Source organism: Podarcis muralis, chromosome 2 (assembly GCF_964188315.1).
Source record: "Podarcis muralis chromosome 2, rPodMur119.hap1.1, whole genome shotgun sequence".
Taxonomy (NCBI): domain Eukaryota; kingdom Metazoa; phylum Chordata; class Lepidosauria; order Squamata; family Lacertidae; genus Podarcis; species Podarcis muralis.
In genome coordinates, this window is record NC_135656.1 from 6,277,282 (window position 1) to 6,293,135 (window position 15,854).

At 43.7% G+C, this 15,854-nt stretch overlaps 1 pseudogene across 1 annotated transcript; it reads right to left on the reverse strand.

Annotated features, from left to right (window-relative positions):
* Positions 1–7,170: 7,170 nt before the first annotated feature.
* LOC114592983 (17-beta-hydroxysteroid dehydrogenase type 6-like) lies at positions 7,171–15,351 on the reverse strand (annotated as a pseudogene). Its single transcript, XR_013391741.1, has 4 exons — positions 15,018–15,351; positions 9,608–9,866; positions 8,962–9,119; positions 7,171–7,726 (listed from the first exon to the last, which is right to left on the reverse strand). The product of XR_013391741.1 is annotated as a 17-beta-hydroxysteroid dehydrogenase type 6-like (transcript).
* Positions 15,352–15,854: the final 503 nt, after the last annotated feature.

Sequence of the window (15,854 nt, forward strand, 5' to 3'; positions counted from 1 at the left end):
GCCTTCTCTGACACCCTGAGGTAAAAACAAGCTCTGTAGCCTACTTTTGGTTTGGTTTGGTTTAGTGACGTGGTGTTTCTCCAGGTGTAGGGAATAAAAACAGGTGTTGGGAAATCAGGCTGCTGTCAAGGGCTGAACCTTCAATCACAGATCAAAAAGCAGACATTTGCACTGTTTGAGAGATAAGGATCCAGCTCATGCTATGCCCACACTGGACCTGAAATACATTTGCTCATCTCCAGGTCTGCGGGGAAATATGTTTTTTCAAAATGCAAGCCTGAGATGAGATGGGAGGGGGAAGGTGCGTGCGTGGACTCCACAGATCTGATTGAATTTGCTCCACCACCGATGAGAGGCCATCACCTCTGCCAGCCCCCCTCCAGACCCCCAGATGAGGATGCAACCCTGGCAGCACAGGGGCCAAACCATGGTGCTAACTGCCTCCCCGCCATTTGGTGAGGGTGGACGGAGAAGTTGTGGCTGGTTCTCAAAGATGGTTGGTTGTGTTTTGAGAGATGACAGCATCTTCAGAACAGTAGATCATCTGGGAGGGGCACCAGAAGGGGCAGGCTGGGTTACAGAAGGTCTTGCTGCCTCCTCCTCCATCACTACTGCTGCCTGCACCACCTTGTTGTCTCTGCCGGAATCCACACAGGGCCATCAAGGGGCTGCAGGGTCCCTGCCAGAGAGCTTGGCACAATTAGGACATGTTCAGTTTTTCACCTTTCAAATTCCAAAAATGGGGGTGCTAAAAAGTTGTAACATGACTTGGGAATTCAAAAGATATTTTGCTTCAATTGATACCATTTAGTTTTGATTGGTAAGTACCGTATTTTTCTCTCTATTACACGCAGATTTTTTCTCCTAAAAAGGAAGGGGAAATGTCTGTGCGTGTTATGGAGCGAATGTGGGGGGGGGGGGTCCCTGGAGCCGATTAGGGGAGCACAGGAACAAAAATCAGCAAAAATCAATTGTGCGTTGTGTCGGAGAGGGAAACCTGAAAAGAGGAAGTGGTTGCTTTCCTGCATTCTGCCTCAGGGTCTTACTGCCCACCCTCCTCTGTTTCGTTGCTGTGTTTGCTCAAACGGAACAAAGAGCAGGCAAATCCCCTCCCCTCCAGGCAAGCAGAGGGGAAAGCAGAGGTCTTTCCTTCTAATTCCTCTCCGTGCTCCTTGCAGGCAGCCAGAAAACATGCAGGAGGAGAGAGAAAGCTGGCTTCGGTTTGTGGAAACTTTTGCCTTTCTTTCCTCCCTCCCGTAAAATCCCACTCCTGCTTTCTTAGCCAGCTGCTTCTCTGCACACCGCTCTCTTGTCCCTTCTGTGTTTTTCCTTCACTCCCCACTTAAAATGTAGTTACAAAGCATGGATCCACATGGATCCTCAGGATCTTTGCATTGGGCCACCCCAAATTCACCATCAGATCACATAGCAGCCTGCCCCCCTAAAATCACACACCCACTGTTGCCTGGGGCTGCAATGGTGCAAAAACGTGGTTAAAAAGCATGGATCCACATGGATCCTCAGGATCTTTGCATTGGGCCACCCCAAATTCACCATCAGATCACATAGCAGCCTGCCCCCCAAAAATCACACACCCACTGTTGCCTGGGGCTGCAATGGTGCAAAAACGTGGTTAAAAAGCATGGATCCACATGGATCCTCAGGATCTTTGGATTGGGCCACCCCAAATTCACCATCAGATTACATAGCAGCCTGCCCCCCAAAAATCACACACCCACTGTTGCCTGGGGCTGCAATGGTGCAAAAATGTGGTTAAAAAGCATGGATCCACATGGATCCTCAGGATCTTTGCATTGAGCTACCCCAAATTCACCATCAGATCACATGTCTGTGGCCACAGCATGAAGCACAAAAATGATACATCCACTGTTTCATTCAGAATTTTTTTCCTTGTTTTCCTCCTCTAAAAACGATGTGCGTGTTATGGTCAGGTGCGTGTTATAGAGCGAAAAATACGGTAAAATGTGTGAAATTGCATAGAAATCATTAAAAATGATTGACAAGGACTTGCAGCTATGTTGTTGTTGTTGTTGTTGTTGTTGTTGTTGTTGTTGTTGTTGTTGTCAAGCATTCATTACCTGACCTTTTCAGAAGGCAAAATAAAAATTCTATAATTTGCTGAGAGCAGCTGGTGTGCTTTTTAATCAAATGTAGGTTTACCAAGCTAAATGTTGCCAAATCAAAACAGTAACAGCAGATTTGAATTTCCCAAACCCAAACACATACTTTTAAGTCCCCTCATGGAAGAAATTTGCAAAAATTAAGCTTCTGTCCAGAAAAGAACACCCCCTAATTGGCACATGGCCAAGGTGTGCAGCACTCAGGCACATGCCAGGAAAAAGAAAGATGAGGGAGTAGAGCAACCAGCTAAGAAGGCAGGCAGAGGCCAGGCCTGGGTGGCTGGGTGACCCTGGCGCAGACCCCACCCGCTCCTGCTGAGGACCCCTCCCTCTCGCAAGGCCACCAACTTGGCTGACTCTGCCCTCTGCCAGGCCTGGCAGCCCTGCTCCCCCAGAATCCCCAGGCGCCTAATTTGTTTTGCATGCCCGGGACCTTTCCTAGCAGTCAAACAACCCACTATATTTTAGTCTTCAGTAGGAAATGATGTTTCTTGACTTTTCCTCCCTCGTTCAGAAGAGAGCTCCATCCTTTTGGAATCAAAGTCAGCATTGTTGAACCAGGTAGTTTCAGGACACCCATACAGTCAAAATCAGCTGAGTCCTACAAACCTTTATGGAGCCGGTTACCTTCTGACCTGAAGGAATGTTATGGGCAGAAGTACTTTGAGCAATGTGAGTAGACCTGGGGGAGAAACTCAGTTTGGTATGAAAGCTACCTAGTTCACACTTAACAAAACAACACATGAATCAACGAAACAACACATGAACCAAAATTCAGACTCATGTAAATTTAGTAATGCACTTTCCCCAAACAATAATGTGTACAAAAATACATACTGTTACACAAGCCTGGTGTCTGCCCCCTCAACAACTCTGCACTCCCCCCCCCCCAAAAGTCACGCCAAGTCTAATCCATATCCCAATTAAGCAAAACCCTGGTATTTATTAATTTCTAGGGCTTGCAAAAATGTGTCTCTTGTGGAAAATTGCATATAAAAATATTAAGAGAAATTGGCACTAAAATGATGGTAAAATTTTGTGAGAATTTTCAAACCACAAACTGAAATGTGGAGAACTGAACTTAAAGGTTGAAGAAATGAGAAACAGAATCTAAAATTGACAGGCTGAGCCATCCCTGACTGAAATTTCTTTTTTCAATTTTTTTAATGAAACTATATATAGTGGCAGCTATGTATAGAAAATTATTCAAAACATCCACTCCAAGATGACACCCAATGATTCCACTTTCTATAAACCAATATTTCCATTAATCCTCAAACCCAGATATCATAAGTTCATTTTCTTTTTCATGCAAAAAAGTGTATAAGGCGTTTCCAATCTTTAATAAATAGTGACAATGATTATTCTCTTATTAAACACGTCAACTTTACCATCTCAGCTAAATCCAATATTTTTTACATCCATTCCCTCATGGTAGATAATGATGAATCTTTCGATCTTTGTGCATAGAAGAGTATTGCCACTGTGATCATGTATTGAAATGATGTTCTGCAGTCTTTTTCTAATTGTCTATCCATTATTCCTAGCTGGAAAAGTTCCGATGGCAATTGAATGTGAAACTTTAAAATGTTTGCATCATTGTATGTATTTGAATCCAATATTTCTTGGCAATTTTACAAGTCCACCAAGCATGACAAAATGGGTCTGCATATTTTTCACACTTCCAACAAATATTTCAAACACCTTTATACAGTCTAAATAATTTCACTGGAGTTAGATACCATTGGTACATCATTTTATGTACCTAATCTACACCTTCAGCTTCCAAAAGATTCTAGGTGCCACCTAGGCTTTTGCAAGGATAATGTTTCTTTTGCTTCACAAACAGGTTGCAAAATAAGCGAATATTTCCAAAAGGCTTGCAGCGACAACCTTCACCTGGTCACGGACTGCATAGAACATGCCCTGACATCCTGCTCCCCTCGCACTCGCTACTCTCCAGGCTGGGATGCAAAGCTCTTCTACCTTCCTGTCTCTTACTTTCCAACGTCCATCACTGACTTCGTGATGAGCTGCATTTGGCTTAAACCAGCTCAAGCAATATAGGGTTGTTGTTGTTGTTTTAAAATAGCGACTATAGAATAATCAAAACATACAATACAACAAAGTAAAGAACCAAGAGGCAACTTACTATTATAGATCCACCATTCATAATTAGATATTACTTTGAAACATAGGATCGTTCAATCCAAGATTGATCAAGAAAATTGGAATTTTATTTTCGTGGAAGCAAAGAGGGCTAATAGTAATGAGTATTCACATTTATAGTGAATGAGTATTCACATTTATTAAAGAAAATAAATTGTGGTAGGATCGCTCCAGTGTTTTTTATAGACATCAAAAACATCCACTATATAGTGACATACAGTGGTATCTCTGGTTAAGAACTTAATTCGTTCCGGAGGTCCGTTCTTAACCTGAAACTGTTCTTAACCTGAAGCACCACTTTAGTTAATGGGGCCTCCTGCTGCCACTGCGCCGCCACCGCGTGATTTCAGTTCTCATCCTGAAGCAAAGTTCTTAACCCGAACAGAAATCAATCCAGTGAATATTGATGTAGGTTTGAGGGGGTCAGACTGCATGATGCCCTGGACCCCTTCCGGTTCTTGGGCTTCTGTATCAGTGGGAGTAGAAAGCGTGAGAACAAGTTTTCCAAACCATTCCCTTTGTCTAGGCAATTGTAAGACAATGGCCATGGCTGGATACTTAAGCACCATGAGTATCCCAAAAGAATGAGCCGTCCTGCAAAAGCTACAACTAAGTGATGGTGTCCTCCCCCCCTCCTCACCTGGCCAGTAGATAGAGAACAGGGGTGTAGCTGAGCTAGAAAGCAGGAGAAGCTAGAAAGACAGATCCATGTCTGATCTGTGCTGGGCTTTGGAGCTCCCCTAGAAACCAAATCGGGGAGCAAGATCTATTGGGTGGGGGGGGGGCCCCAGGGGCGCATTGGAAGATGGCCGACAATACAATCTCTCCGGCTCACACGAGGTAATTAGGAGGCTGATATGGGAGTATGCAGCCTCTGTTGTTGCCCCAAGGACATGGGGAACACTGCCTTGCCTGCTGTGGCCATAAATCACCCCCGGTTCCGAAAGAAGGGGGTGAGGGCACTAGGCACAAAACCCTTGTGTGGGTCTGGCTCTTCTGGACACTGTCTCTGATCGCGCACTGGCTGCAGCAACTTGAAATAAACAATTAGAAAAGAAGCAAATGCACATATTTCAAGTGAAGAACGGGAGTGAAGACTGCTATTTGAAGTGACCTCTGCAAAAGGAGCGACGGGTTGGATTTGATGGAATATAACATGAAGAAGATACATCAAAGGTTTAGTATGCCGGAGCGGGACTGGATGGGGGGGCTTTCTTTTCTTTTCTTCTATGTGATTAACCAATAACCCCTCCCCAACCAAGAAAGAACCGCCACATAACTGACCTAAGCAGTATGATTAAAAACTGTGTGGAGATGAAATACTAACCACAAGTTTGACTTATGGAGATCGAGAAAAGAACAAGGGCTCTTGGAATGGCGCAGTAATAAAAAGGGAGTCGCCATCTTGGCAGGTTCTGTCAAAAGATTTATGATCGGGAGGAGGAAGCTTTGTTTTCATATTGGATTCCTGGCAGAACCTCCTCAGGAATGAGAAACGGAGTGACAGACCTGTGAAAAATTTAATGAGTAGACGGTAAGAGTGTTTTTCTTTATGGAAGTGATGAAATACGGTAGCCGTCTGAATATGACCCTTGGACGAACGGAAAAACCCACGCAGGATTACAAATTTGTTTCAACCCGCTTGTGGAGACTATCAGAGGTCACAAAGACAAAAAGAAAGGAAAAATATATGAAAATAACAAGAAGAGATGTGGAAAACAACAAGAAAGGATTGGATAGAATTGTGAACATTATTTGTGGACATTAAAGCAGCAGCAACAAGAGGATTGGATCCCTTTCGGAACTTGAAATATGGGTACCCCCAACAAAAAATTTAAAATTCGGCTTTGTAATTTGGAATTTATGTGATTTGATAAAAATTATTCAGATAAGATCTATTGGGGTGTTCATGCCCCAGATCTTTTCTGTGAAGATGACAGATGCTAATCTTGCTGCACCCCAAGTTTCTTAACTGTGGTCTGCTCATACATCATAAAGGTGTTCATAGGAAGGTAACTTGCAAAAATTCAGAAGGATGAGTGTAGGGGATTGGAGGTTATGATGAATGAATGACCAACCAACCAACCAACCAACCAACCAACCAACCAACCAACCAACCAACCCACACCTTCCGTATTCTCTTAGCTTTCACCTCTCTCCTCCTGCTTTGAGGTAGTCTGCCTAGGTTTTCCCAGAATTCTTATCCTTGAGTACATCGAACACAGTTTTCAGTCCATGTTGGGTCCAGTATTCTGCTCCCCTTCCTTCTGGGTTGTGGGTCAGGGCCTCCAGTCTCACACCCCTAGACAATTTCTTCAGTTGCTTCCTCTCTGGCACATGGGGAATCTCTTCCCTGGACATCTCCTGCCCCATATTCCAACTCAAAATCTTGCCACCAGGCTAAATCTGGGGGCACTTCCTTCAGAATCCCTGGGCCCACCCCACCCACATGGTGCTCAGAATCCATCCCCTTTTCCCTACTCATGGAGCTAAACAAAGACATATTATTTCCCCAGTGACTTTCTTCCCCCAAACCCAGAGGACTCTGGGCGACCCTGGTTGTTGCTGCCGGAACTGAGACAGGGCCCCACGCATTTCCAAAAGGGAAGGTAGCCAGTCCTGGAGAAGGAAAACTCTGGTTCTCAACCTCCACTGCCTTGCAGCCAAACTCATTCATGAGAAAGTCATTGGGACACTGAGGTTAACCCTGAGATAATATCATGATCCTACCTTTAACTCTGTGTACTTTGGGGATCCACCAAAGGTATTAATTTTACTGGAACTATAGGCCAAATGCCACATCAAACAAGTTTTTCAGTGGTGCATCTGTGTGGTATGAGATAAATGCTTACTTAGGACATTACATTGCAACAGATAAATATTTTAATAGACTTCTACTCTAGAATTCCAATTGTAATGCAATAAAATACATTGTATATATAAAGATATAAAAGTAGAAATAAACTACAATCAAAAATCGCTGAGCACCCTACCATGGCACATTGCACTTGCTGCAACGGGTAGCAAAATGATTGAGTGGTCCAGCAAGACCTTCAGCAATTCTCAAGTGGTCCGTGGGAAGAAAAGTATCAGAACCACTGGTTTAGAACTTCAGAAAAGAGAAACAACGGAACATCGTTAATAGTGCAAAGACTTCCTTGGTTCATTTGGAGAACTGACATGTTTCTTCAGAATATTCTACACGGCTTGTGCTGGTTTGGGCCAGATGCATCTCCACAGGAAGTCAAGAATGGAGTCTGGTAAGTAAGAGAGAGGAACGTAGAAGAGTTTGGCATCCCATCCTGGACAGTAGCGGATGCGAGGGGAGCAGGAGGTCAGGGCATGTTCTATAGAGTCCGTGACCGGTTGAAAGTTGCTGCTGCCGGTGAAGTGGCAGAATTTTAATAATTTGAGACCTGTGTGTGGGATATAGGAAAGAAAAGAAAACTTAGTGATGCAAAAACATCTATGTACTTATTTCTGCATTTATTTTTTTGATTTCTATGCTGCCCTATACCTCCGCAGGAGATAGCCTAAATATTTTGGGTTCCGAAGGGATAGGTTAGCTTCTGGATTTCTCTGCCTAGGAGGTCTAAATCTAAGGAGGAGCATTGGGAGCATGTTCTGTTGCTTTAAGACGGAACCTTTTTCAACAGGCGATTAGGTAAAGGTAAAGGTACCCCTGCCCATACGGGCCAGTCTTGACAGACTCTAGGGTTGTGCGCCCATCTCACTCTATAGGCCGGGGGCCAGCGCTGTCCGAAGACACTTCCGGGTCACGTGGCCAGCGTGACAAGCTGCATCTGGTGAGCCAGTGCAGCACACGGAATGCCGTTTACCTTCCCACTAGTAAGCGGTCCCTATTTATCTACTTGCACCCGGGGGTGCTTTCGAACTGCTAGGTTGGCAGGCGCTGGGACCGAGCGACAGGAGCGCACCCTGCCGCGGGGATTCGAACCGCCGACCTAGGCGCTGAGGCTTTAACCCACAGCGCCACCCGCGTCCCCCAACAGGGGATTAGACATGGTCAATCTGTGTTTCAGGCTGTAGGTGGGGCTTGAGAGTTGTATCTAGGTGAGGGTCGCCATACGCCAGGTTCAGGGGCAGGCAACCCAGGATCTGTCTCTGTCTCGGGCAGGGCCGGATTTAGGCTTGATGAGGCCCTAGGCTACTGAAGATATTGGGGCCCTTCTCCAGCTGTCCTTTGTCAACAACAAATTGTCACTGTTTTTTGTGTTGAACATATTCTATATGGTAATTTATGGACCTAACAAGTATCTAAAGCCATTTGCACATAACAAAATAAGTATTTTATTTTATTTGTTTTTTATCTTATATTTTGGAAATGTCCATCTAGGTTATTTTCCTTTAAATTTTTTTGGGGGCCCCAAGAGAGTGGGACCCTAAGCCATAGCGTGTTTAGCTATGGATTTGGAAACCAGCAATTTAGCCTGGTGGGTCTCTCTCTCTCTCTCTCTCTCTCTCTCTCTCTCTCTCTCTCTCTCTGTCTCTCTCTGTGTGTGTGTGTTCCACTGCAACAGTGTGACTTATTAGCACATGCTTTAATTGCAGGCTTTGCTGTTATAATAGTTGTGTGCTTTCGCACATTGCAAACCAAACTGAATTCTTCCCCCCGCCCATTTCTACTCACTGCGCTCAAAGTAGTGCTGCCCATAGGCTTCCTTGATGTCAGAAGGGACTTGGCTCCATGCATTCTTGTAGCTCTCTACCATCTTTGACAGCATGGGTGTTTTGAAACAACCGGGTTCAATAATGCTGACTCGGACCCCGAAAGGATGAATCTCTCGCCTGAATTGAGGAGGAAAAATCAAGAAACACGTCTTCTTACTGAACCAGAATAATAAGGAAGATCATGATTTGGCTTCCATGGAATAGAACATCTTTCCTTAAAGAAGAAGAAGAAGAAGAAGAAGAAGAAGAAGAAGAAGAAGAAGAAGAAGGGAGAGAGGGAGATGTGGTGAAATGCAGCCTCATGTCTTCTTCTGTCTTGAGGCACCAGGGCATTGTCCATGACCCAGCATCAGGTATATTCAGAGGCAGCCACCAGGAGGTTGGTGCTTACAACTCTTGCTGGTACATTAAATTGTTTCCTCAAGAAAAAGAGCTGACTTAGGTGTGCAAACCCCTGCTGATTACTTGGTAAGTCTCTGGTGCAGTCCACATGTCCCAGCACCTGCTCTTTATCCATTGCTGTCCTCTGCTTGAAACTTAGCTGGAGAAGCAGACATCCCACTAAAGCAAGGAGAAAGAGGAAGATACAGAACTATCATGTTTACCTCAGGACGTCAGAGAAGGCTTCCACGCTGTACTTGGATGCGGTATAGGGTACTGCAAAGCATGCCAATCATCCCATTATACTGGACATGTTGACCACCCTCCCTCTGGCTCTTCTCACCAGGGGCAGCATGTGTAGCGTCATGTCAATCATCCCAAGAAAGTTGACACCGATCATCTTTGCAACGCCATCTTTGGTCAGCCACTCACTGGGAGCTGATGGGGCAGCAATGGCTGCATTGTTCACCAAACCCCAGAGCCCTGTGTGAGAAGAAAAAAATATTCTTATTGTTCCAGGTTCCCACCTGCCTTAATAATTTGATATACACAATTCTTTGGAAATGTGGGTATATCTGCATTTTTGTGTGCGCTCTCTCTGTCTGTGTGTGCGTGTGTGTGTGTGCAAGCAGATACACACAATGATACATTTCCCATTAATACTATATGCACTGCCAAGGATGACGCTGTTAAGTCAAGGCACCCATCTTAGCTTCTCTCCCACACATCTTTTGCTCACTTAGTGCTTAGGATCCCTGCACAAACACTCTTGCAACTTCAGTCATTTCCCTCTGTCAAATGAGCACAGCACTAAAGTGGAGGATAGTATGGAGCCCTGGGCATCAATTTGCACAGCAGCCACCTGATTTTCTGCATGCTGCCAGAGAATGGAGTCTGTAGTTTGGGCCTACGTTTTGCACAGGTTGGTTAGGAGATTTTATAGGGATTTTGCTAGTGAAAAAGATAAAATTAATAAGACATGATACTTGTGGAATATAGCATGTATGGAACACTGAGAGGGTGTTTATGAGAGGGTGATGAGAGGAATAACTAAGGAGACTTCCGGGTTAGCTCCTCTGGCAATGGCGGATTTCCTCTGATCGGGAGGAATCCGCTCCGTGGAAATCAGGGTCTGGACCGCCACGGCGAGGCGGAGACCCACTAAAAACCACAGTCGGGAGAAGCCTGTGGACGTGGGATTCGGCTGGCACCTTTTGCGCCTCCCCTACTCGCGGGGAAAACCGGTTTCGGGGATCTGGAGCGACGTGGGGTGAGCGGCGCGGTGCTTCGAATCGACTGCTTCTTTCACGGAGTGAAGCCGCATTGCTGTTACCGGAGAGCGCCGACTTTTTCCTGTGGACAATTGGACTCTAAACAACTACCCGTGAGTAGAACGGAAAATTGGATCTCTAAACATCTTAATTTGGCCCCGAAATGGGAAGGTTTCAAACAGGAAGTCCGCCTTCCTCTTTTGTAAATAGATTGAAGCAAAGACATTGCAAGCTAAAGCCTGGAAAGCCTTTTGTAAAGGATTAAATCTCCATCGGTTAAAATTACTAACCCCCCCTTGGAAGCAGGTCAAGAGGGGGGAAATTTTAGATCGCCTACACCTGCAGGCGAGAGAGTGAAGAAAGATAAATTACCACCGTTTTGAACCTGGGGACGGGCTGCCAGTAAGATCGACGTTTTAGGAAAGTTCATTGACTGTGAATAAAACGTATGTTGACAGATAGTTAAATAAGAGAAATATATTGTTTCCATTGTTTCCTTTTGCACTTAAAAAGGAGCAAAAAAGTAACTGAAAATCGAAACTAACTTTGTTGCTGGATCTGTGCTTAAAAGGACGGATACAAATAGAAATTGTTTCCCCCAGAGGGAGCTTTTGAAACTGTTGCAGGAGTGGAGCTGGGGAATTTTCCAGCTGCAGAGATTAAAGACCGTGAGAATCAGAGATTGACCTTGGACAAGAATGTTGACAGAAGAAGCCTTAGTGATTGCATTTTGCAAGACAAGTGCTTTATTGGAACAGCTTCATGAGAAGACGGATGTGATGATTATTAAAATTGGCAATTTGGGACAAAAAATGACTGATTTGGGACAAAAAGTGAATACCTATACAGAAACTACTCAGGAATTGATTCAGGAATCTGTTTTGACATGGCAAGCTGTGGAGAAGACGAAGGAGAAAGTTGTTGTTGAACCTCAAGTAATTCAAGTGGAGAGAGCCCCGGCCTTACAGAGGCAATTTGATGAACATAAGCTGTTGCCTTTTACAATTGAATCTAGAGAAAGCCAGATTTGGTGGGATGGAGCCCCGCTTGGATTGGAGAAGGAAAGTTGGATAGATCCCCTTATGCAGGGATGTTCTGGCTTTTGGGATCTGGATTTGGGTCAGGGGGAGATTGGAGTTGTGGGGGCCTTTAGCTTTGGAGGGACTCTGAAACACACTCTGAAATATCTTTTGGACTTTAGTTCTGACTATGGAGAATGGGCTGACCTGTCGAGAAGGAATAAAGACATTGTTAGGTTGGAGTTTCCCCGAGATCTACTCCTCAGTGCCAAAGGAAGGAAATTAAGAACAAGATCAGCAGAAGATAAAGTAAAGTGCATGTATAAATATGAAGATCTGCAGAAGGGACATGGAAAAGAGTTAAGAGCCTCGGACAGAAGATCACCAGGTTGATGGACCATATGGAATTGATAGAAAGGACTGACAGAATCCGAGACCAGGGAGAAGAGACGGTGGAAGAAGATTGGAAAAAAGTGTTTTTTAAAAAAATTATTTAGAGAAATATTGCAAAATTAATGAGTGTTAGAAAAATGTTGGAATGAAATTATACAGCTTTAGTAGAAATGTTATAAGGAGTTACGTATAAATAAGTTTTAGGGTTTTAATGGTAAGATAAGGTTAAAATAAATTAAGATAATTAAATGACAGAAAACAGTGAAAGATGGAAAGGATTTGCTGAAATAATTAATAACTAGAACACAAAAAGGGAGGTGTGAGGAGGTCGATGAAACAAGTTAATAAAAGATAAAGATATGAAAATATTGGTTGTGTTTTTAATTGTTTTTGCTTTTGTTTTTGTTTTGATGTATTGTGTCTTTTGTTTTTTATATGTACTGTAACGTATTGATTTGTATTGTTTACTTTTTCTCTTTCTTTTTTACTTCTTTCTGTAATTTTTAAACTTTTAATAATTTTTTTTTTAAAAAGAGAGAGGAATAACTAAGAAAGAGGGGTTTGTATCATTAATAAATGATTTATATCATTTATTAACAATAGTACAATCATCTCCCTTCTTGTCTCAGTCTCAGCAGCCACTGTGGAGAAATTATCTTAATCTTTAGATTGCATCAGGCAGCATTTCTGAAGAAAGGGAGGGAACACATATCTCCTCCTTCTGAGTCATTTTCCTGGTGTGGATTGCAGCTCCTCCCAGCTGCTCTTAGGAGGAAAAATTCAGAGTCCAGCATCACCTGCTTGTCAGTTAAAGTTACCATTTTGTACCATCACTTACGGCTTTTCATATATGTGCTTTAAAGAGCAGCTTGATCAGTGGACATGATCAGGTGTCAATGTTTCTCTTCACACCACAAGGAGCTTCACCTGCTGATGTCACAGAATAAGCTGCTGTCAAAGGCACAAAGCAAATGTCTTTCAGATCAGTTGGCAACCCTAGAAGCTTCTTATTGAGGTTGAATTAAGCTGATTGCATAGTTTTTGTAATATTTTACTCACTGATATTTGGATTCTTTCTTTTTTTAAAAAAAAATATTAATCCAATCAAATCACAATACAAACGAATAAAACCAAATTACTTTCCGAATTTTAAAAAAAATTCAGAAGGATTTCCCATGTTCCAGATGTCTGGAAAAATTGTCTCACACTTTCCCCCCTGCTTCATTTGAAGATGAATGACGCCGTGAGCTCTCATGTTGTTTAAGAAGCTGTTATTCCAAAGTTTTTTGTAGAAAATCAACATGATAGGGTATATTTCACTTTCAGCAATCATTTGGCAATTGATCGGCTTTTTCCAGAGTCCACACCTCCCCCCCCCGGGCCCTAGGGGGGAGCCTGCCAAATGCCAGCTTCACCTTCACTTTCACCTTTTATAATAATAATCCATGCAAACAAATGCATTGTTTTTCGTGAAACATTTCCCATATTGTAGTCCCAAAAAATTTCCCCCCACTCCCTCAGAAGGAGGTTTTTCCTTCTGCACCACAGCTAATGGACGCCATTTTCTCAACTCCTTTATCTTTTGCTAAGTCAAATTAGAACTTCAAAGGCAGCGGCGTAGCGTGGGTTGTCAGCACCCGGGGCAAGGCAAGTAATTTGCGCCCCCTAACCCGTGGATTTGCGCCCCCTAACCTGTGGATTTGCGCCCCCTAACCCGTGGATTTGCCCTAACCCCAGAAGTTGCGCCCGGTGCGGCCGGCCCCCCCTGCACCCCCCACGCTACGCCACTGTTCAAACGAGGGCTGCACAGCCAGATAACTAATTACAATTGGAAATCTGCCTGTATTCCGTTTAATGTTTGTTCTTTCTTGGTGAGGTTTGGCATAGAAGAGTAGATGTAGATATATAGAAGGAAAAATAACCACGCACCTCACATTAATTTAAACACAACAATAGAGTCCTTTTCAAAACCTTGACATCCAAATTTTGGTTCGTTTAGCAGATCTTTTTCATCTCCTTTCCAGAACATGCCTGTTTCTTAGTCCAAATTTTCATAATTTTGAGAACAAAGGGACCCCCCAGCTCATGAGACTGTTTCTGGAAGGTTCCCAGTTTCTGCCATGGTCATCAACCTGCCCCCCTGCCCCCACATCTTGTTGCGGAGGGCAGATAATGCACGATCTGAGGGTGGCACAGCCTCCCCTACCCGGGGGGGGGGGGTCAGCAGGGCTAATTACCTTCATATTAACCCTGAATTACTGGCAAGACTGAGGGTTCGATCTCTTGGGAGGCAGCCATATCTCACAGCTGGAAACCAGAAGCCTAGATTAATTGTTTCATATAACTTTTTTGAATAGTACTCCTTCATTTGATATATGGGGAGTCACTTTGGCCACATTTTGTGGGAAAGTGGAATAAAGATAAGCAGATGATGATACAGATAATCCCCGGCCTGATCCTTCCAGAGGCACTGGCTAATCAGTTTGAGGTTCTTCAACTGCTTGCCAATTTAAATTTAAATTTTAAAAATATAATTAAATTTTTTTAATTAAGATTAAAATCTTGCAGCATTGATTATGCTCTCTTGTATCTGTAGACATTATCAGATAGGAACATGTATCTTCATACAAAATGAAGTTTCACTGTGTGACTTCACAGAACAAGCTGCTGTCAAAGGCATGAAGCAATAATCTTTCAGGTTATTTGGCAATCCTAGTAGCTCTTGACAGAGGCTGAATTAAGGTGACCCCATGGAATTCCTTCCCCATTCATTGCCTTATTGATTTTAGTTGTTTCTAATACTTTTTTAAATGGTCATACTTTTTCGTTTTGATATATTGGGAGTCACTTTGGCCACATTTTGTGGGAAAGTGGAGTAAAGATAAGCAGATGATGATACAGATAATCCCTGGCCTGATCCAGAGCATGGAAACAACAGAACAAAAAGCTACCTTTGTTCCCCACTTGTTCTTTCACCCACTCCGTCGCTGCCGCCACATCCAGAACGGTGGTTTTCAAGCGCTCTGAGGTGACCTTGTCCAGCTGCTCTGCCCCCTTCTGGGTGGTACAGGTTGCCAACACCCACAGACCCCGGGCATCCAGATGCCTGGCAAGGTGGTTCCCAAGGCCAGCGGAACAGCCGGTGACATATTTCTCCGTCAGGTTCTCCACTGTCTGTCTCTCCTGGTACCATCGGTGAAGGAAGTAAAGCCCCAGCAGGGCAGCCAGGTAGAGCCACATGGCTGAAACCTGCAGGGAAGAAGCTTGCAAGAGTGAGGGCACACAGGCACCTAGCAAGACTTGGGGAAACCAAATCCCAGCGCCTGCTCCACCATGAAGCTAGCTGCTCTATTTAGCCTCCCTCGCAGTGTTATTGAGGGGAAGGAGGAATTTTCCATGATGCATTGAGCTGCTTGGAGCAGAGGCAGGCTAAAAGAAGTATAAACAATATCTCTAACTAGCTTCTTAATAACTGAACAGCTTAATAAAGAGGAACAGTATGATCCTATCTACATCTATAGAAATAAGCAACGCTGAGCTCAAATATTCTGCAAGCCCAGCATCAGCATCCAACAGGTCATACGCCTTATTTTGCCATCACTGCATCACATACTGCACTTGCTCAAGGTCCAATCCCCATTTTGTCTTGTTTGTTAATTTTATTTTTTGAGTTTTCAGTTTTACAAAAGATATGAAATGTAGTACATCTTCAGAATAAAAACATAATTTGACTTCCCTCCTCCCCTTCTGTTTCATCTTCTGGTTTCACTTTTATTTCTGCATTTCCC